This window comes from Stegostoma tigrinum, unplaced genomic scaffold, assembly GCF_030684315.1.
Source record: "Stegostoma tigrinum isolate sSteTig4 unplaced genomic scaffold, sSteTig4.hap1 scaffold_479, whole genome shotgun sequence".
In the NCBI taxonomy this organism is placed as follows: domain Eukaryota; kingdom Metazoa; phylum Chordata; class Chondrichthyes; order Orectolobiformes; family Stegostomatidae; genus Stegostoma; species Stegostoma tigrinum.
This window is the reverse complement of record NW_026728407.1, coordinates 2,917-24,668: the sequence shown is the minus strand read 5'-3', so window position 1 is coordinate 24,668 and position 21,752 is coordinate 2,917. Positions and strand designations below refer to the sequence as shown.

The 21,752-nt window shown below is 42.5% G+C and overlaps 1 long non-coding RNA gene across 1 annotated transcript in view; it reads left to right on the top strand.

The window, feature by feature from the left end:
* LOC132208569 (uncharacterized) overlaps positions 1-21,752 on the top strand; it is a 23,613-nt gene extending 1,861 nt beyond the window's left edge. The window contains exons 2-5 of the long non-coding RNA XR_009444694.1: positions 7,433-7,491; positions 10,351-10,424; positions 14,418-14,617; positions 17,816-21,752. This is a non-coding gene — a long non-coding RNA (uncharacterized LOC132208569). The remainder of the gene's footprint in view (positions 1-7,432; positions 7,492-10,350; positions 10,425-14,417; positions 14,618-17,815) is intronic.

Genomic DNA, 21,752 nt, shown 5'->3' with positions numbered 1-21,752 from the left:
AACTTTCAAGCATCTACTGTCCTTTTGCTTTTTCCTTCAAGACATTTGTTCTCCCTGACTTCCAACCTCCTGTGGATTTCTGGTTTTAACTCCCACCTTTTTCATGTTTTCAGTTCCTAAGGCCATAAGCTCTTGAATTTACTCCCTAAACATCCGTGGTTTTCAAAGTCCCCTTGTTTGTTCAGGATATTCCTTGAAACCTACTTCTTTGGCCAGTTTTGGGTCACTTGTCCTAATAAGTACCTGGTATCAAATATTGTTTTGTGACAACCTTGTGTAATATGTCAGACCATTGGATTGAATCAAATATGTGAAAACATTTAAATTGTTCTTTTGGAAAACATCACTAATCCTTCACGATCATTTGGTAACTCCTTACCTAATAGCATTGCAAGTGCGACTTCACCACATGACCTGCACTGGTTCAGAAAGGTCAAACATCAAGTTCTCCAGATGTAACTGAGGATTGGCAATAGTACTGATACCTTTGGAGAGTGATCCAACGTTCATGTATCTGGATATGGTGAATGAATAGACAATAGGTGCTGGAGTAGGCCATTCGACCCTTCGAGCCAGCACCACCATTCATTACGATCATGGCTGATCATCCACAATCAGTATCCTGTTCCTGCCTTATCCTCATAACCCTTGATTCCACTATCTTTAAGTGCTCTATCTATCTCTTTCTTGAAAGTATCCAGAGAGTTGGCCTCCACTGCCTTCTGGGGCAGTGCATTCCATATATCCATCGCTCTCTGGGTGAAGAAGTTTTTCCTCAACTCTGCTCTAAATGGCCTACCCCTTATTTTTAAACTGTGTCTTCTGTTCTGGACTCACCCATCAGCGGAAACATGCTTCCTGCCTCCAGAGTGTCCAATCCCTTAATAATCTTATACGCCTCAATCAGATCCCCTCTCATCCTTGTAAACTCAAGTGTATACAAGCCCAGTCGCTCCAATCTTTCAACATATGATAGTCCCGGACGCCATTCCAGGAGTTGAGCTCGTGAACCTACGCTGCACTCCCTGAATAGCCAGAATGTCCTTCCTCAAATTTGGAGACCAAAGCAGCACACAATACTCCAGGTGCGGTCTCACCAGGGCCCTGTACAGCTGCAGAAGGTCCTCTTTGCTCCTGTACTCAATTCCTTTTGTTATGAGGCCAGCATGCTATTAGCTTTCTTCACTGCTTGCTGTACGTGCATGCTTGCTTTCATTGACTGATGTACAAGAACACCTAGATCTCGTTGTACTTCCCTTTTACCGAACTTGACTGCATTGAGATAGTAATCTGCCTTCCTGTTCTTGCCACCAAAGTGTATAACCACACGTTTATCCACATTAAACTGCATCTGCCACGTATCCGTCCACTCACCTAGCTTGTCCAACTCACCCTGTATTCTCATAACATCCTCCTCACATTTCACACTGCCACCCAATTTTGTGTCATCAGCAAATTTGCTGATATTACTTCTAATGCCTTCGTCTATATCATTAATATATATCGTAAACAGCTGCGGTCCCAGCACTGAACCTTGTGGTACCCCATTGGTCACTGCCTGCCATTCTGAAAGGGACCCATTTATCACTACATTTTGCTTCCTGTCAGCCAGCCAATTTTCAATCCAACTCAGTATTTTGCCCCCAGTACCATGTGCCCTAATTTTATTCACCAATCTCCTATGTGGGACTTTATCAAAGGCTTTCTGAAAGTCCAGGTACACTACATCCACTGGTTCTCCCTTATCCATCTTCATATGGACATGTTGCAGAACCTGTTGGGTAAGAGAAGTTCAGAAACAGAACAGCGATGGCTTCCTTCTGACTCGAGAGGGTCTAACTTTACTTTTTAATTGAAAAATCTTCAGGTTCATTTATAGTTCTTCACGGAGTATGAATTGTTGAACTTATTCAGCTGCATGTGTACAATAAATTTCTTCAGATGTGAGGTCAAAGAAATTCAAAACTATTCCTCATCCTCCCTCAGACTTTCTCTCACTGTTAAGGTGCCTACTCATGGACTTAGGGGATCCAGGTACATGATTATTTGAAGTTTCCATCCCATTTAGACAGTGGTTAAACAGTCTTTTGGCACGGCAGCCTTCATTGCTCAATTGTTTCAGTTTAGGAGTTGGGAAGTCATATTGAGGTTGCACAGGATGTTGATGAGACCTCTTCTGGAATACAATGTGCGGTTTCTGTCACACAATTACAGGAGGCATATCATGAAGCTGGCGAGCGTTAAGAAGAGGTTTACCAGGATGTTGCCTGGTATGGAAGCTTTGATTTATAAAGAAAGGTTGGATAGACTTTGACTTTTCTTGCTGGTGCTTAGGAGGTTGAGAGGCGGCCTGTTAGAAGTTCATAAAATAATGAGACATGTAGATAGTATGAATTGTGGTCGTCATTTCCCAAGGATGGGAGATTTCAAGACTAGGGAATGTTTTTAAGTTGGGAGGAGATAATTTAATAAAAAAAAATGCAAGGCAGAACTTTGCAGTGACTGTGAACAAAGCAATGGCAAGTTCCAGCAGAGAAACAGGTGGCAAAGAAACAGGTGACAGCCAGGCATGTGAGGGCTAATGTGTTTCGTTTGCCAGTGACATTCACCGCTTCACAAAGTGGAGAACGTTGAAGTGCGGCAGCGACAGTGATTATTTTGCAGGATATTCACCTTGCAAATGGGTTTTCCGCCAGTATCCCTGATTACATCGCAATCGACAGGATGAAAGCTGCAGCAAGACGTGTGGAGCCAGTGGTGTAATTGATACGGCATCTGATTTTGAATTGGAAGTTTGGAATATTGTATCCTCTCTCACTCGAGTGAAGTTGACAGCTTTTCTACCCTTGCAAATTGACAGACACTCCCGAAGAGGAATGTCTGGCCAACGCTGTTTTTGTCAGGTTCCCAGCAGCTTAAGTGAATGGATTGCTGGGTTTTGGAAATTGAAAATTGAAAGTAAAAGGTAAATGAGTAACTTGAGTGTGGGGCTACTTCAGCTCATTGTATATTTCATATCCCAGCTCATGGCAACAGTACCTATTGTCAGGAGAAACTGCATGTGTTCCACACAAAGCTGCCTTTTGCTGGGAAACCTTGTGTACAGCAGGAGAAGCGGGTAGAACACTGTGTGTATAAGACTGACACTGAGCCACACATTAAACGGTAAAGATAACAAGTAAAGTTGTAAACTTGCTCGCCCAGCTGGCTTGTTTTCGTTCAGACTTTTCGTCACCACGCAAGGTAACGTCATGAGTGAGACTTCCGAAGAAGCGATGTTGTTCTCCTCCACTTGAAATTTATACTGCCCGGTCTGTTCCGGCAACTTGTGTCATTTCGCATTCTGTTCTGTATGGGTTGCATATGGGGTCCAATTCTATTTGTATGCCGACTGCATTATGGATTGAGAACCATGCCTCTAGGAATTCCCATGTGTGGCTATGTTTGGATTGCACTACTACGGTTATGTTGTCCCAGTTAAACTGATGGCCTTCATTATCCGGGTGTACTGATATTAGGGAAAGTTTGTCATGTCATTTTGCTGCCGGCTGATGTTCAAAATTAAAATTATCCGAGCCCCTCAAGGCACTGACCCGAGTTGTGATGTGCAAAGGACAACACACAAAGGAGGATCCTTGTGTGATTGATCCAATGTGATCTGTATGCCAGGGTAACAGTGAAGACTGGTCTTCAACACCCACATTGAACCTGGCTCCACTTGGCCTCCAGTCACCTCTCACAAACTACCATGGCACTTCACTTTTCCTGACCTCCCCTCTATTCTTGTTTTAAACTGATTGCATGCCAGGCAGTTTCAGCTGGCATTGCTGCTGTGGAACTGTAACATGGAGTGAATCGATTTTGACTGATCAATGACATAATTCTCCTTCTCAAGATCAGTCAGTATTTCAGATTTATTACTTTAAATGATAACCATGAACAGGCTACGACAGTGAAGGCACTGAATCGTAATCACTGGACCAGCAGGAAAGATCAGTTTATGGCACTCAGGACACTGTCTGATTCGGCCTTGCATTCTCCCAACCTTCTGCACATGATGCCCCTCTGCTCTGTTTCGGTTTTGTTACGTCTTGATATATAATAGTCTCCAGTTATCTATTCTTTTGTTATTTCCAATACATGAGACCCTCTTTCCATGTCTTGTGCCTGGCTGCACAGCTCAGTGGTCAGAGCACTGGTCTCAGAAACAAGTGGTTGTGAGTTCGAGCCTGTGATAGTGTTTGTACACCCCCTGCTTCAAAGGTCAAAAAGAGCCCTTTAAAAATTATCTGAAATTATAACAGTATCATTTCCTCCACAGGTCGGAAATGTGTTTGAATTTCCACATTGCTGTTTGTCCTTCCACTTGAGGAGGAGCATTTGGAATGGCAGGAAGCAGCTGACATCAGTGATGTTTGGCTGGAAGTACAAGGTGAAGCAGGAAAACTGTAGGTGAGCAATGGGGGAGGAGCACAAACCCAGGGCATCCATCAAATACTTCCATTTGTTGCTGTAAATAGGTTCTAGTTTTGGAGTCTGGAATGGGACAGTAGAGCCAAGTGAGTGACGTTCTGCTTTCTGGGGGTTGCTCTCTCCGAAAGCCTCTGGCACTCTCGGTGGAAGGTGTCCTTGTTATTTTCCTTCTGTGGGTGAAAATGAGGTTCACTTCCCCGAGGGGGCATGAGCACAGTCTTCCCACCTCAAACTTCAGTTTTGCTTGTTGGTTCCTCAAAGTGTTGACCCAGAAACCCGCACAGCACACACTTCATTGGGGAGACAATGGCCTGAGGTTGTTATCACTGGACACTTAATCCAGAGACCCAGATACTATGTTGGGGACTTGTGTTTGAATCCAGTTGCAGCAGACGGCAGAATTTGAATTCAATACAAACCTGGAATTAAGCGTCTAATGATGAGCATGAATCTGTTGTCCTTTAAGGGAAGTAAACTGCCATTCTTGCTTACATGTAACTCCTGACCCACAGCAATGTGGTTGACTCTTAACTGCTCTCTGGACATTTAGGAATGTGTAATAAATGTTACCCTGGCCAGTGATGCCCTCATCCCGTGAATGAATTTAAAAAGTACGTCAGGAATTCCTCCTGTATGCAATGATAACTGATTTGCTTTGCCCAATCTTTATGCCAACTGAAGTCACCTGACTCTTGAAGTCAGTGACCTTTCATCGTAGTAGAGCTCTCCCTTTCTGCTGGTGTCTTCAATTTCCTTTTTAGTGCCTTCTGCTAAAAGTACCACGCGAGTTGACTGGGGTGTATATACATCGACCACTGTCAATTTCTGTCCCTTGATGTTTCTAAACTGTACCCAGACTCCATTTCACCAGAACTAATATCCATTGTCATTACCATATTAATTTTATTCCGTAACCAGCAAAGCTGACCTACCTCCTCCTTCTTGTCAGTCCTTCCAAGAAACTGAATACCCCTGGAGCCCAGCTTCAGACATCGCAGATATTTTGGTTTCTGGTTTTCCAAAACATCCTGGATTCTGGAAAAGTCTGAGTTCAGTAGAAATTAGCAGTTGTAACACTGCTATGTAAGAAAGAAGGAGGAGCAAAAATAAGGAATAAAGCCAGTTAACATGATTTCAATCAGTTGGGAAAGTGCTTAATAATGTCTCTTCATTAAGTATGTTTTAGCAATGCTTTTAAAACAAAAATCGTATCATCTGATTAAATCAACGTGGTCAATCCAGAAGAAGACTTTCCATGATGGAGACAGGGCAGTTGCAGGTAAGTTCAAGGTCACCCTGGGGCCAGGCATGTTTGACAATTTCATTCCTTTTTGATAGTCAAACAAGTGAGGTCGCAAAGAGGAAACCAACAGCTGCATAGCACTTGGATTCCCAAGAGGCACTTTGTAGGGTGTCACACTGGTGGCTAATAGATAAGGGAAGGGCTCTGGAACTGAAGGTAATGTATGAGCATGAATAGAGAGTTGGTGAACATGCAGGACATAACAGTAAGTGTTGTTGTGACTGTGATGAGAGGAGTGCAAAGGATTCGAAGGTCAATGTAAACATTGAATTAACCTCCAGGATGTTTTTAATGGACTTTCAGGACAGATGAGACCATCCTTCCTCTTGACAGCTGACCAGCCAGTCTGGCCACCAAATAAATTAATAGACGGATTGGTCACATGTGGGCAGGCCTCCTGGTGCCTTCACCTCCATGGGCAATATACCAGGAAGGCTGTTCAGGGAAGATGGTGAAGATGGGAAACTGCATCCATGACATGATGCCCACGTTTACAAACAAGCCCTCCCCACATGACAACCGCGTACACGGAGATGAAGTGGAAAACAGCAGGTAACTGCTCGAACAGGTTTTGTGTTCTTTCTCAGGAAGGTTTTCTTTTAAAAAAGAATAAGCCCAGTGACATCACAATGGTTTGCCTGTGATGTCATAAACACAAACAAGAATAAACAGTAACTGCTGTGTGTCTTCACTTCATGTTGAGACAACGTGAGGTGAACATTGCAGACTTGTAGCTCTGCAGTTTCAAGTGCGAATCGCTTATTTCTTTTCTCTCCCTCATCAGTGTAATTAGAACTAACACGAATTGAAGCGGAGGGAAAGGAGCAATACCTTCGTGGTATCACTCTTGGTTGTGAGAAGAGTTTTGAGGTAATTTGAATTCAATATATACTGGACACTATTTGTAAAGAAATTAGATTTTAGTACGAATTTCAAAGACGGGAAAACTGGAAAAATGATGTGAATGTGGGGTAACCCGATTGAATTGATGCGTGTATGTTGTGGGTCACAATGGTTCCAGTACTTGCCAAAACCAAAATTATATTGGCCACATTTTTGTGTCCACTCTTTGATGGAGCAAAATGTTTCTTCTGGTCTTTGCTGAAGGTGATATTAGCAGGGAAAATGTTCATCTCGGATGACCACAAGATCCCATTATCACAACAATTCGCAAAAAAAACAAGAATGGAATTCTCCCGTATAAATCATCTACGATTTATCCCTCAGTGAATGTTGTTTCAATGGAGAAACTAGTCATTACCAATTGTTATTCATGAAAACGTGCTTTCTGCACATTAACCAGTGCCTTTCCTACATTACAGCAGCCAAAAAATAGTATTTGGATGAAAAAGGCCCTTTGGGAAATCATTCCCGATGTTCAAGGAGTTGAATTAGAGCAAAGCTTCGTTGAGTTTCATTTTGAACTGAAGTATCTGAAGGGTGATGTCCTGGCTGCTCAGTTGACAAGTTAAAATGTTAAATTGTTGAAGGAAGACCAAGTAGACAGTGAAGGCGCAAATGAATATTTGACATATATAATGAGGCTGAAGTCAGCAGTTGATATTTTTTGGTCTAGTATTTAAGTGTGATCGTACTCTTTCTCTTTTCATGTTGAATTTGGCTTTTACTTTTATGGTGTTTTCATTTGTCTTTTAGGTTTGACGATACTTCACCTTTCTCATTCCTCAGACTCCAACCCACTTTGATTCTGAAAGGTATGAGTTATCATTAATTTTTCACAAAGCACAAGCTTCAATCCAGTTCCTTGTCTCCCTGTGTTCAGTCAGGCATCGACTCACTTATTCCAGACCTCACATGGAAATTTGCCTTTCGAAACAATGGGAACTGCAGATGCTGGAGAATCCAAGATAACAAAGTGTGGAGCTGGATGAACACAGCAGGGAACTGCAGCAGAGATAATGGGAACTGCAGATGCTGGAGATTCCAAGATAATAAAATGTGAGGCTGGATGAACACAGCAGGCCAAGCAGCATCTCAGGAGCACAAAAGCTGACGTTTCGGGCCTAGACCCTTCATCAGAGAGGGGGATGGGGGGAGGGAACTGGAATAAATAGGGAGAGAGGGGGAGGCGGACCGAAGATGGAGAGCAAAGAAGATAGGTGGAGAGGGTGTAGGTGGGGAGGTAGGGAGGGGATAGGTCAGTCCAGGGAAGACGGACAGGTCAAGGAGGTGGGATGAGGTTAGTAGGTAGCTGGGGGTGCGGCTGGGGGTGGGAGGAAGGGATGGGTGAGAGGAAGAACCGGTTAGGGAGGCAGAGACAGGTTGGACTGGTTTTGGGATGCAGTGGGTGGGGGGGAAGAGCTGGGCTGGTTGTGTGGTGCAGTGGGGGGAGGGGATGAACTGGGCTGGTTTAGGGATGCAGTGGGGGAAGGGGAGATTTTGAAACTGGTGAAGTCCACATTGATACCATATGGCTGCAGGGTTCCCAGGCGGAATATGAGTTGCTGTTCCTGCAACCTTCGGGTGGCATCATTGTGGCAGTGCAGGAGGCCCATGATGGACATGTCATCAAGAGAATGGGAGGGGGAGTGGAAATGGTTTGCGACTGGGAGGTGCAGTTGTTTGTTGCTTGGCCTGCTGTGTTCATCCAGCCTCACATTTTATTATCTTGGAATCTCCAGCATCTGCAGTTCCCATTATCTCTGCTGCAGTTCCCTGCTGTGTTCATCCAGCTCCACACTTTGTTATCTTGGATTCTCCAGCATCTGCAGTTCCCATTGTCTCGAAAGGCAAATTTCCATGTGAGGTCTGGAATAAGTGAGTCGATGCCTGACTGAACACAGGGAGACAAGGAACTGGATTGAAGCTTGTGCTTTGTGAAAAATTAATGATAACTCATACCTTTCAGAATCAAAGTGGGTTGGAGTCTGAGGAATGAGAAAGGTGAAGTATCATCAAACCTAAAAGACAAATGAAAACACCATAAAAGTAAAAGCCAAATTCACTGCATCCCTAAACCAGCCCAGTTCATCCCCTCCCCCCACTGCACCACACAACCAGCCCAGCTCTTCCCCCCCACCCACTGCATCCCAAAACCAGTCCAACCTGTCTCTGCCTCCCTAACCGGTTCTTCCTCTCACCCATCCCTTCCTCCCACCCCCAGCCGCACCCCCAGCTACCTACTAACCTCATCCCACCTCCTTGACCTGTCCGTCTTCCCTGGACTGACCTATCCCCTCCCTACCTCCCCACCTACACCCTCTCCACCTATCTTCTTTGCTCTCCATCTTCGGTCCGCCTCCCCCTCTCTCCCTATTTATTCCAGTTCCCTCCCCCCATCCCCCTCTCTGATGAAGGGTCTAGGCCCGAAACGTCAGCTTTTGTGCTCCTGAGATGCTGCTTGGCCTGCTGTGTTCATCCAGCCTCACATTTTATTATCAGGGAACTGCAGCAGCTTGGCCTGCTGTGTTCATCCAGCCCCACACTTTGTTATCTTGGAAATATTCCTGCTCCTTTGTTCCATTTGCTCATACTCATCTGTGACATATTAAATTAGATTAGATTCCCTACGGTGTGGAAACAGGCCCTTCAGCCCAACAAGTCCAAACCGCCCCTTGAAGCATCCCACCCAGACCCATCTTCCTTTCACCCACACACCCTTCAACACTACGGGCAAATTAGCATGGCCGATCCACCTAGCCTACACATCTTTGGACTGTGGGAGCACCCAGGGGAAACCCATGCAGACACGGGGAGAATATGCAAACTCCACACAGTCAGCCTGAGCCTGGAATCGAGCCCGGGTTCCTGGCACTGTGAGGCTGCAGTGCTAATCACTGAGCCACCGTGCCTCCCATATCCGACGAGATTAAAACAGCAGCGGTCCATTGACACCTCTGAAAAGTAGTAGTTGTCAGCCTTGCATCAATGACAGCACCCTGACCCTGGAGTCAGACAGTTCTCAGTGTAATATCACTGAGCACAATGAGGACTGATGTGGCAGCCCCCTTGAGCGACCTTGACAGACTGAGCAATAGGTGACCCGACATCTAACTGATGTCTCTACAGTTTCCCAGCTGTTTTCTCCCCACTCCCCACACTGGGTTCAGTCTCCCACTGGGCTGACTGAGTCCCACTCACTGGACTGCAGAGGTGTGGACTCTGAGAAGCTGACTGCCTCGGGTGTCCATCTGGCAGTGCCCATTACCCTGTATTAATGCCAGAGACTGCTCTTGGTGAACCTATCCTGCATGAAGGCAGCCTACCTTGCCTCGACTGTGGGTTACTCCCTTTAGATTCTGAGACAGTGCTTCCAGGGTGTGTAGAGTGATTTTTATTTATATATTGATGTGAAAGCTTTGTTGATTTTTATTTTGAGTGGCCTAAAAAGTCTGAAACCTGACGTCCGTGTTGGCTTAGTTAGGATTTTAGAGTTGTGTTTTCTAAGCAAGAGCAATGTGATATCAGAAGAGCAAACAGATCATGGACAGATGTAACTACACTGAAGTCAGCATTTTATCTTTTTTGGTCTAGTATTTAATTTTTATGGCAGTCTTTCTCTTTACATGTTTAATTTTGTTTTGTCTGTCATGATGTTTTCATTTATCTTATAGATTTGACTGTTATTTCCGGTCAGTCAGCTTGCCGAAGCAGTCAGATTTCCGTCATACTACTCTGAATAAAAATGGTTTGTACTATCCTTGGTTTTTTACACATGACAAATTCCAATCCCCGATTACTTATTCTTCATATTCCAATATACCATCCAACACTCACTCACTCGCACGTTCTTCCACGATGTGCAAGATGTTTTATATATTTGGTCACAGGTTTGTCCCATTTCATTCTGAGGGAGCTGAAATATTTGAAGGCTGATGCTCTCGTCTGCTCACTTGGCCTTTTAAAGTTTCAATTGTTCTAAGGAAGAGCAAGATGATATTGAAAGAGTAAACAACATTTGTGTTGACCATGAGGGATTGTCCTTCTCAACTTCTCCCCGTGCCTGACATGCTGGTTAAACAACCACCAGCTGTCTCTCTCTCTCACTCATGTGAGCACAGCCCTATGATGTGGTGTGATAATGGTGACTTTTTTTTTCGAAAGGTGGGTCACTTTGAAACAGACAAGCGGGTTTTTCTTGTGATAATCACTGACTGTTTATGTCAGGAAATATCTATTGCTGCACTTTTCAAATCCAAGCTATGTCCGTTGGGTGTGAAATCTGGCGACAGACGTTTTTCCAAAAATGTTGTCCGTTGGAGCTTCTGAAGTTGGAGTCTGTTGGGTTCATTCAGAACTTCAAGACTGCCATTTATGTTATGCCAGTGTATTCACGGTAAATGGATAAATGGTGGATAAATGGAGTTAAGAGAGAAACACATCATGATGTGATACAATGGAGCAAGCTCAAGAGACCTTATTCCTATGAATTCAGAAAATATCGTTTAAGTTCTGAGATATTCAGCAAGCAAACTGTAAGACAAATGGAGTAACAAAAGTATGCTGTGTACTAGGATAGAGATCTGTTCAACTTTTCTAATTGGTATTAATTAAGTAAGCGACGTGCAAATTCTTCTTTTCAATTTAAGACTGAGATAGAATAGTCACCCAATTTACATTCATGATGAACATAGAACAACGACATAATCATGAAGAGGAATTGTGTCCCTTGATGTCGTGTAGTGGGGGTGGTGAAAATAACTGTCATGTTTTTCGTAAATTTTTGACAATCATCATGACTAGAACTAACTTATAGCCACAAACTGGAGTGTGTTAATAGGAGTTAAGTGTGGACATTAGATGGTGTTTCAATCACTGCCCACATTCCACTGCTCTGCCACATGCTGTGCCTGGCAACCTTCAGTTAACAAAGTCCAAATTTGAACCAGATTTGCAAACCAGTTCCTGAATTTGAAACAAGAAGAGAACATGTCATCTGTCAGGCAAGCTAGTGTGTTGTGGCATTTTGACTACGAGAGGTAAATAAAACAATGTTCATGTGGAACTCTACTTAATATTTGAAACCTGAATGTGCACACTTCAGTTGATTTTCTCCACTGCATAATTAACTTCAACTCTTCCATCCTGCTTTTATTGACATGTTAATATCTGCTTGAGAGATTTCCTCCATGCCTGTTGATTGCTTACTAATTGCATATGTTCAATATGCTGTGAAAATGCACCAGTTTTGAATTATCGCCGCAAAAACTGTGCGTTGAGGGACTGTGATTTACTGTGCTCGATTATTTTTTTTTCCTTTTTGCTGGCATTGTGAAAACTTAGAACACTGAAGGGCACATCCTTCCATAGATATCCTGCCCTTTCTTCTGTTACACCGTGCGATGAATGGGAAGGAAAGGAGCGGGAAGAATGATTATGAAGTAAATTTGAGTAGGGGAGCTGATAGCCTGGTACCACAACAACAGAACAGATGGAAGGAATGAGAAGTAGGGTGAGAGAGGAAGGAACAGAGATTTCACCATTAAAAATGGTGAAAGCAATGTATTGACAGCTGGTAGCCTTTATTTTAGTAACGTATTGCAACCATTCAATAGTTTTGCTCTTGTAATATTTAAACATGGACATTACGTAATTTCTCTTGCTGAGATTGTCAGCATGGTCATAAAACATCAATTTATTTTTAATGTTATTTGTCTTACTGGATCAAAATATGGTGACACATAAACAATTTGAGCTTCAAAATCTCCCCTTCCCCTACCGCATCCCAATACCAGCCCAACTCGTCCCCGCTTCCCTAATCTGTTCTTCCTCTCACCTATCCCCTCCTCCCACCCCAAGCCACACACCCATTTCCTTCTGTCTAACCTCATCCCGCCCCCTTGACCTATCCGACCTCCCCAGCCTGACCTATCCCCCCCACCTCCCCACCTACACTCACCTTTACTGGCTCCATTCCTGCCTCGAAACTTGTCTGTCTCCTCCCCACCGAACTTCTCCTCTATCCATCTTCGATCTGCCTCCCCCTCTCTCCCCATTTATTTCAGAACCCTCTCCCCCTCCCCTTTTTCTGATGGAGGGTCTAGGCCCGAAACATCAGCTTTTGTGCTCCTAAGATGCTGCATGGCCTCCTGTGTTCACCCAGCTCCACACTTTGTTAGAGATAATGGGAACTGCAGATGCTGGAGAATTCCAAGATAGTAAAATGTGAGGCTGGATGAACACAGCAGGCCAAGCAGCATCTTGTGCTCCTAAGATGCTGCTTGGCCTGCTGTGTTCATCCAGCCTCACATTTTATTATCCACACTTTGTTATCTTTGTTTGAAGGTTATGCTTTTCTTCAGTCATGCTTTTTTATACTTGTGTGGGGTAAAGTTCTTAAAACGACAACTTCATTTAATTGAAACACATTTTGTACAATTTTCTATTACTTGGAACAAGTCTTGGAAATACATTTCCTGTGATTACAGACAATTCATCATTCTGACTGAACCGGCCAGCTACTCTGGCAAAGTTGAGAGGTTCACATTGGATTTCAAATTTCAAATCAGGCTCCTTAAAGAGTGCTCCAATTCCCTCCTTTGCTGACATGCTCCACCCTGACCCCTGCCCAATCCCAAAGGTATATTCATCTGCTGACATGAAGGAAACTGAATTTGATATAGGGGTGCTTGATGCGATTTGAACTATGAAGTTCTTTGTGAGAGTTCTTAATTTCTTTTGCACACTCCACAGCATCAAGTATGATAACCCTTAGGCAGCACATTGGAAGAAACCTTGCATGGCATGAGTTGTGGAACAAAAAAAAACAGAGGTTTCCTTTTTCTTCAGTTTCTCCCTCCTTCTATTTTCCGCCAAGTCAGCAAACATTTTACACCTCTCTGTTTTCCTACCAGTTATGTAAGCTTGCTTTCAAGAGTAATTAGATTCCTAAAAACAATATTGTTCAGAAATGTGAAGTCAGTGATATTGTTAGCAGAGAATTCAAACAGGATTGAAGCCAGACTGTCTAATTTCCGGTAGCTTGCTGTGGCCTCGAGCTGTAGACAGAAGTTGCTGTACATAATTCCACATTTACTCTGTTGTGGAAACTTGCTGGCCCATCTGATGACTGGATTGAAGTAGAAATTGAGAAATAGTGGGTGGTCAGCTGAAGGGATTTAATATTAAATGTTTATTTACTTAAAATGATGGTTTAATATTCTTGAGATCGATACAAAATAACTCCAAGGCTCAAATTTCTGTTTTATATGAATCTAGCTGGCCATGTTTCTGTGATGTTTTGACTTTAACTTTGTATTTTCTTTGAATGGTTCAAGTAATACATGAAGTGACCAGCTGCTTTATCATTGGATTGAACATATTGTATCTCCTCATCAATGGTATTCCCCTCCAGCCCTTCAATGCTCATATCTTTGCACTTCTAATTCTGGCCACTTTGATTTTCCCTGCATGCTTGATCTTCTTTATTCTGTCATTGGTGTGTTCAGCTACCCAGTTCTGCGACACTCTTCCAAAACATCTCCTCTTTGTCCTCAAAACCAATCTTTCTGACCAAGCTTTTGGTGGCCTGTCCTAGTTTTAGCTTCATGAATCTTGGAGTGATTTTTAAATGATTATGTAAATGTGAAGCATTTTGAAATGTTTCTACCATGTCAGAGATCTGTACAAATAAACGTTGTTCCTGCATCACATTTACTTTTTAAATTCGTACTCTCTGTAGGCATCAGGAGATGAGCTTCCATCACATCTCACTGTCGATACCTCCAACGTTCAAATTCTTAACTCTGAGACCTCAAAAAGACTCGTCGAAAATTTTGTAATCGCTCTCATGAACAAGGAGCGTTTCTACATCTGCACATTCTTTTCGACATACCAAGCATATACCACTGCTGAAAGTGTGTTGTACATCCTCCTGGACAAGTGAGCATAAATCTAATGAGCATCTCCTTTGTTTAATGGTAATGATCGAAAAGTATGTTCTTTCGAGTAATTTTTGTTATTAATCCTTCTGGCAATGAATCGCTGAAACTAGCCATATGGAAACAACTCTCAGGAAACTGAGAATCTCCATCCAACCCTCAGTCAGGGAGACGATTTTTTGTTCATTGAAGACATGAACTTACCTGCACCCAAATCCCTCGGACGTTAAGCTCTGCAAATTTGGGCTTTAACTTTCATCCAGTTTCATCAGAAAAGTCCACATTTTTTAAAGTATTCTGGAGGATTTTATCCTCCACACAGATGGTTTTATCCTACACCTTCTGCCCAAAAGGTCCAGATTCAAATTCTATCTCCTATGTCATGTGCCATAATAAGTTTGAATAACTTGATTAAAAGTAATTAGACTTGAAGTCCTTCATAAAGAGAGACTGCAGTGGGACTGATGAGCTTGTTTGTTTACAACAAGGCAAAGCAGTCCTTCAGCTCTCCTGTTTTGTGCCCCCATCGCTTTCCAATATCCCTGATCCCAAATGGTGGCACAAATCATGTTTAAGCACCCGGCTAGTGATTTGGGACAGAAGTGAATAAAACATACTCACAAAACATAATGCTGAGACAGGTGCCAATGTATTTTTGATTATTTTTTCGCAATAATGAAGCGATCGAGAACCAGTACAATACAACGATTAAAAAGTGTGGTGAATGTATTAGGACAATGTCTAGACCTTGGTATTAAAGATAAACAGTGACGTTGACTTCCTTCAATGCTTTTTATGTAGTTTGGCGCTTCCTACAACTATGTTTGGAATGTTTAAGTTTCTGCATGTAGTGAATGGAAAAATGTTACTTTAATTGAAAGAAGCCTATCAATTGTCTGTAATAACAAAGTGTGGAGCTGGATGAACACAGCAGGCTCTGCAGCATCTTAGGAGCACACACGCTGACGTGTCAGGCCTAGAGCCAGCTTTTGTGCTCCAAAGATGCTGCTTGGCCTGCTGTGTTCATCCAGCTCCACACTTTGTTAATTCGATTCTCCAGCATCTGCAGTTCCCATTATCTCTGATCAATTGTCTGTAAGTCTGTGTTGGGCATAACAATCAAAGTTTGGAAGCTGAGTCCAGGGTGAGGAACCTTCATTGCAAAACTAAAATGTTGGTCAAATGAATGTCTGCTTCCAACTGAAATATGCAGGAATACCGCAATTCTGTAATAATGGGTGAAATGTTTTTCAAATGACATCAGTGATGGTTTCTCTCGTCACCTCAGTTTTTATACATTAGTTTTTTGCACGTTGGGTGAGCATTGAACAGTTTATGTACTTCACAAATGATGTTTTGGGGTAACTTATCAAAGCTCAGTTCGGGTACAAAGCGATTCTCACCACTGCTGACCTTCAATTGATGTACCTCTGACATTAGAGGGATATCCCTGGGTAGGAGAAGTTTCCCAAATGTGCTATGGTTATAAAATTTGAGAAAATCAGCAAATAACCAGAGATGATTAGATTTTTCTTCAAAGCAGTAAGCTAATGAGCTGGCTTTCATGAACCCAATGGGTTGCAGAAATCGATCCAGCTGGACCTTTCAAAAGTGAATTTGGGTTTCTCTTTTTGCCTGTTGCCAAAATATTCTCTTTCTTTGCCCAACTAAATAAATGTTCCAGCAGAATAATTCCAGCAATAAGCTTCTGAGTTTTTAAAAAAGGGTGACCCATTCTTGCCGTAGAATTTGAAACATCACAGCTCACTCATGTGTCTCATGTTATCTCTCAGAGGTGAGATAGTGGACAACGATTCTTCGCAGGTTATTACTTTCTTATTTGCTTTTGTGTTAGGCCGGTGGTCATTCTTAGATGATGGTATTCTTTGAAAGGTAAAACGAAAATTTCGTAAAACCAAGGAATCTCAGCAAACTGTGGTTTGTTGAAATTTGAGGAGTTTGGTTCTCATTAAACTCTAAGGTAGCTGTGGTTAAGACAGTCATCTGTTATATTTACTGTCTCCTCCTTTCACAATGTAGCTGTTTATTACTTTGGCTGCTTTGATCTCTAACTTGTCCATTGTCTTTTGGTGAAAGTCTCCATCTGCAGGGAGATTCTTGGAGTTTTTAAAAAGTCAACAACAAAATGGCTTCCATGCCATTCAAATTTCAAACCCATTTTACCAATTGGACAGATTTTGTGTTTAAGATTAGTGTTTGAGTCAACCATTTTAATTCGGCTAAAAGATCATCATAATTCAACGGATGTTTATAGCATCCGTTCACCTTACACGCACCCTACATTTCAAAATTTTCCTTTATCCGTGGTGAAAGGGAGAAACAGTCTGACTAGATGCTACAGTTATTTTGGTGTTCTGTAATTAGATCCAGGGAATTCATCTCTTTTTACTTAAGTGTTCTCATTTACTGAGGTTTTTATTTGAGACAGAGAATTAACTTGAGTTCAAAATGGTTAGGATCGTATAGTATGACTATAATTTTAAAAATCTGTTCCTGCCCAAGTTTTCCAAGTGTTGACGATCAGTCCATGACTTCTGAAGGAATGAATTTGTGACTGACAGATTTGGTGACGTGACAAAGATGCGCTAAAAAATTAACCTTAGAGGACTTCGGAATACTGCAGAGAAATATAGGTTTAGCAAGTCGTCAACGATCTGACAAATAGAGTTGTATATGGTAAATTTGAAGTCCATTTTGGCAGAAAGAATAGCAGTTTTGTTTTTATTGAGGGAGATTGCATTGCTCTGAGATACAGTGGAATCTGGGTATCCTCGTGCATGAATCACAAAATGATCGTGTACAGACATGTTAAGTAATTTGGAAAGCAATTAAATGCAGAGCAGAGCTCTGGAATATTGTAAATGCAAAGATAAACAGATACTTGTTGAGGGAGAGGAGGTGAAAGGTCATTAGGAGAGGCAGGAATGTAGATTTGAAGTTACGATCAGATGAGACAGAACCACATTGAATGCTTTACTCTTCCCTCCTTGTATGGGAAGTGGCAGGTATGCTGTAAAATGCCAAATTGGAGTTTCAATGCAAAGTATTAACAAACTCGGTAATCAAGGCTTCAAATGCCGAAATCCTGAACCTTCAGATGTTTTTCAGTGGCTGAATGCAAATTGTAGATTCAAGCTTGTTTAAAATCACTTAGTTTGTGCTGTCTGACCAATTGCAGATATGGAAGCTTTGACACCTCAGAGGCAGAAGAGATTCCAGTAATCGATTCAGTGAGCACAAAGTAAGATTTAATCTTATGTGTGACTTAATTAAGTTTCATCCAAAATACAACAATGTTAAAAAACCTGCTGGCACTTCCTGTAAGATCTATGGAGGGCCTTCCTCCCACAGCAATGCAGCAAACACGAGACAGCAGCAGTCACATTAACAAAGTTGCTTGATTGTATCAAAAATCTACACAGATTTTGTTTGTTTAAAAAGAAAAGTTGTATCAACAGAAAAGATCCAAAAGTGTTCAGTGAAAAATTGCTCATCCATTCACTATTCAGATCTCCATTTGTCGCCAAACATTTAGATAGCTGAGCTCTGAATTAAGGATACAACATGAAGAATTGAGGTTCCCACCTTCTCCCCTCCCCTCAGTCTGCCTGTGGTGTCTTTCAAATCTCCTGTGAAGGTTTTGAAGAAAAACCTACTCGCAGTACATCTGGAGGGTGATCTATTTTATAAAAACAGTTGACCAAGAATGAAATAGAGGCAGAGCTGCAATCTTTTCTTTGCTGTCATTACGGTTGGTATTGCTGAGCTTATACAAAGGAGATCTGCAGGCCAATGTCCACTGTAGGAGTTGAGGAGCTCCAATATTTGCCAGAGAGACAGACATGTGCAGCTCTCAGCTGGTGACTTAATTCATGCCCAGTGCGTCGTTAAGCCGGCTACTTTGCCCACCACTGACAATACAGTATAATGGTGCAGAAGAGAGTTCAGCTTTCCTCCTGAACTCCCCTCCACTTTGCCAAGAATGTCATGTCTCAGGCCAAGGCCAGTTGACTTGGGACATTCAGCCCTGTATGTACAGACAGTATCTGAAGTTCTTCATTGGAAAGTTGGTTGCCCTTCTATATTTGGGCCAGGAGCTCTTTGTTTGAGATATTTTTAGACTTTGCAACAAATATAAAATGTTGAATATATGAATCTGTTACATCCTTCTGTCCCTCTCTCTGTCTTTACAACCACACTCCAGTCTCACGGTCTTATCCTGTAAACTATTGTTCAGGGTTTTGGGGAGACCAATCACCATATTCTGTAGTTGCGTCTTGACCCGTTGTTAGAAAATTAGCTCTCAATGGCACGAAATGCCGACTCAATGTCTTTCAGGTGTATGGAGATAATTTTCTTGTGGATGTGGATGTTTCCTCAAATTTACTTGATAACACTTTTCGGACCATTTGCAGATCACCTGACGGTGCAAACTACAAGGTAGATGGGAAACCATGCTCTCTAAAATCTGTCATGAAAGAGTAAATTTGAATACAATATGTGGTTAAGGTTTGCTTTATTCAGAGCACAAGGAATACAAAGGAAACTACCGATGAGCTAAGAATTACTGGGTACAAGTGTTTGTTTAAAATGACATTCTTCACAACTAATTTCAGCAGCGGAAACAATGCTAACATTCCGAGCTGTGAGGAGCTTGAAAATCCAATTCCTCTAGAGACAGTTGCTGAGATCAGAAAGTAAGTATTGATCCAATGTGTGAGGAAATGATGCTTTAATCAGAATACAACTATGTGAAGGGCAACCTCTGGAGGCCGCCATTTTCAGGAACATTATTTAGAGACTTTCTCCTGAAACTTAGCAGCATCTGTGGTGAGAAAGCAGAGTGGGCATTTTGAGTTGAGGTTCCCATGTTCAGAACTTCGCATCTCTGAAGACGTGTCGCTTGGCTCAACTTGAACTCTGTTTTCTGTCTGTAGATGCTGCAAAACCTGTTGAGTTTCTCCAGCAATGCCTGCTTTTCTTTCAGCTTGTCGGCTTCTGTAGTTTGTTCTTTTACATTAAAGAAACAGTTGGCTGTTGTTCTAATATTTGCTCTGTTCTTAGTGTTGTAAAAAGAAATTTTAGATGGAAGATTGTGGTTCATGCTGCAGGCCTTCTGCTGGAACTGCAACCTGGAGGCCTTGGCCGATTCCAGCGGTGACCAACAAAGAGATCATTGCCGGGTTACTCACCAGTTGACGGTTTGGCTCAGTTTTGACAGCTGCTAGTCCAGTGAAAGGGATGGCAGATCAGCACCTTTCTCAGCCCTACTGTTAATGCTGATTGTCACTGAGGTTGTGTAAGTGGGCGCCATCAGGAAAGTGAGGGAGGCAGTCCTTAGATGTCAGGGAGAGCCCAGGTGAAAAAGAGAACTGGCCCATGTCACATAGCTTTGCAATGTGTAGGTGGTAAACTCCCTCCCTGCCATTTTCCTAATCCTCCCACCTCCAATTTAATTGTCAGCGAATGATTGGCCATGCATTAACACACAGTCTTTAATGGAATATTTCTTTTCCAAACATTGGACTGTGCACTGCCAGTAAATATATTGAAAAACTTGACTCTCTAACTCTGTTTGCAGTGTTATTACATGTCCCACCTCCCCGCATCGCCCAAAAAAATCCAGACCATTGTGCTTTGAGAACTTGTGTGAAAGTTGAAATCCCTTCTTCCTTGCAACTCCCCCAGCTCCTCTTCCAGACTCAACTCCTGTCACTTGCAAACCACCTGTTAGAGCTTGGAAGGGAAAAACAAATCTCGATCTATTGTAGTTACATACATCAGAAATGTTGCCTGTTTAACAAATCCAGTTGAATAGGACTTGACAACTTGAGAGGGCTTGTCATCTGAAGAGTGGTTGAGGGTTTTGGTTCAGTTTAGGATGGAGTTTAGAAGGATGGGAGGGAATTTTATTGGCACTTACAGAATACTGAGAGGCCTGGAAGGATTGTACATGGAACAGAGAAGATGTTTCCACTAGGAGGAGAGATTAGGACATGCGGGCACAGTCGCGGAGTGAAGAGGCCAACCTTTAGAACTAAGGTAAGAAAGAATTTCTTCAGACAGGGAGTGGTTAATCTGAGGAAAACATTGCAGGAAGCCGACGTCATTCGGACTGTTTAAGATAGAGAGAGAGATGGGTTCTTGATTAATAAGGGGATCAAGGGTTTCAGAAGAAGGCTGGCGATTGGGCTTCAGAAACATCACAGCCAGAATTGAATGGCAAAGCAGACTGAGGAGGTCGAATGAGCTAATTCTGCCCCTATATCTTATGGTCTTATGGATTTGACACTAAATATTTCATTGGTTCTTTTGTGATGAAGCCACTTCTGGGTGCAAGTGTTTTTTTAAAATGTCTTTAGTTTTTGCCTTATATAGTCAGGAAGGCAAATGCAATGTTGGCATTTATTGTGAAAAGATATGAATCTAAAAACAGGGCTGTACCTCTGAGGCTTTATAAGGCTCTGGTCTGGCCGTACTTGGAGTACTGCGTGCAGACTTGGGCCCATATCTCAGGAAGGATGTACTGTCCCTGGAACGTGTTCAGAGGAGGTTCACGAGAATGGTCCAGGGAATTGAAACCTTAAAATATGAGGAACGGTTGATGACTCTGAGACTCTACTCATTTGGGGTTTAGAAGGATGAGGGGTGATCTAATTGAAACTTTCAGAACACTGAATGGCCTCGACAGAATGGTTGTTGGGAAGATGCTTCCATCGGTAGGAGAGACGAGGCCCCGAGGGCACAGCCTTAGAATGAAGACAAGACCTTTTAAATTGGAGATTTGCAGAAACTTCTTCAGCCAGAGAGTTTTAAGTCTGTGAAATTCACTGCCACAGAATGCTGTGGAGGCCAGGAAATTTAAAACTGAGACAGATAGGTGCCTGATTATCAAGGGGATCAAGGGCTATGGGGAGAGAGCAGGAGAATGGGGTTGAGGAACTTATCAGCCATGACGAAATGGCAGAACAGACTCAATGGGCCGAATGGCCTAATTTCTGCACCTATGTCTTACGGTTTTGTGGTCTTAAATAATTGCAGGTCTAAAACCTTTGACAGCCCAAACTCTGAGAAAGATGAAGAACCAAGTTCACCAAAAGAGACAGCAACAATTT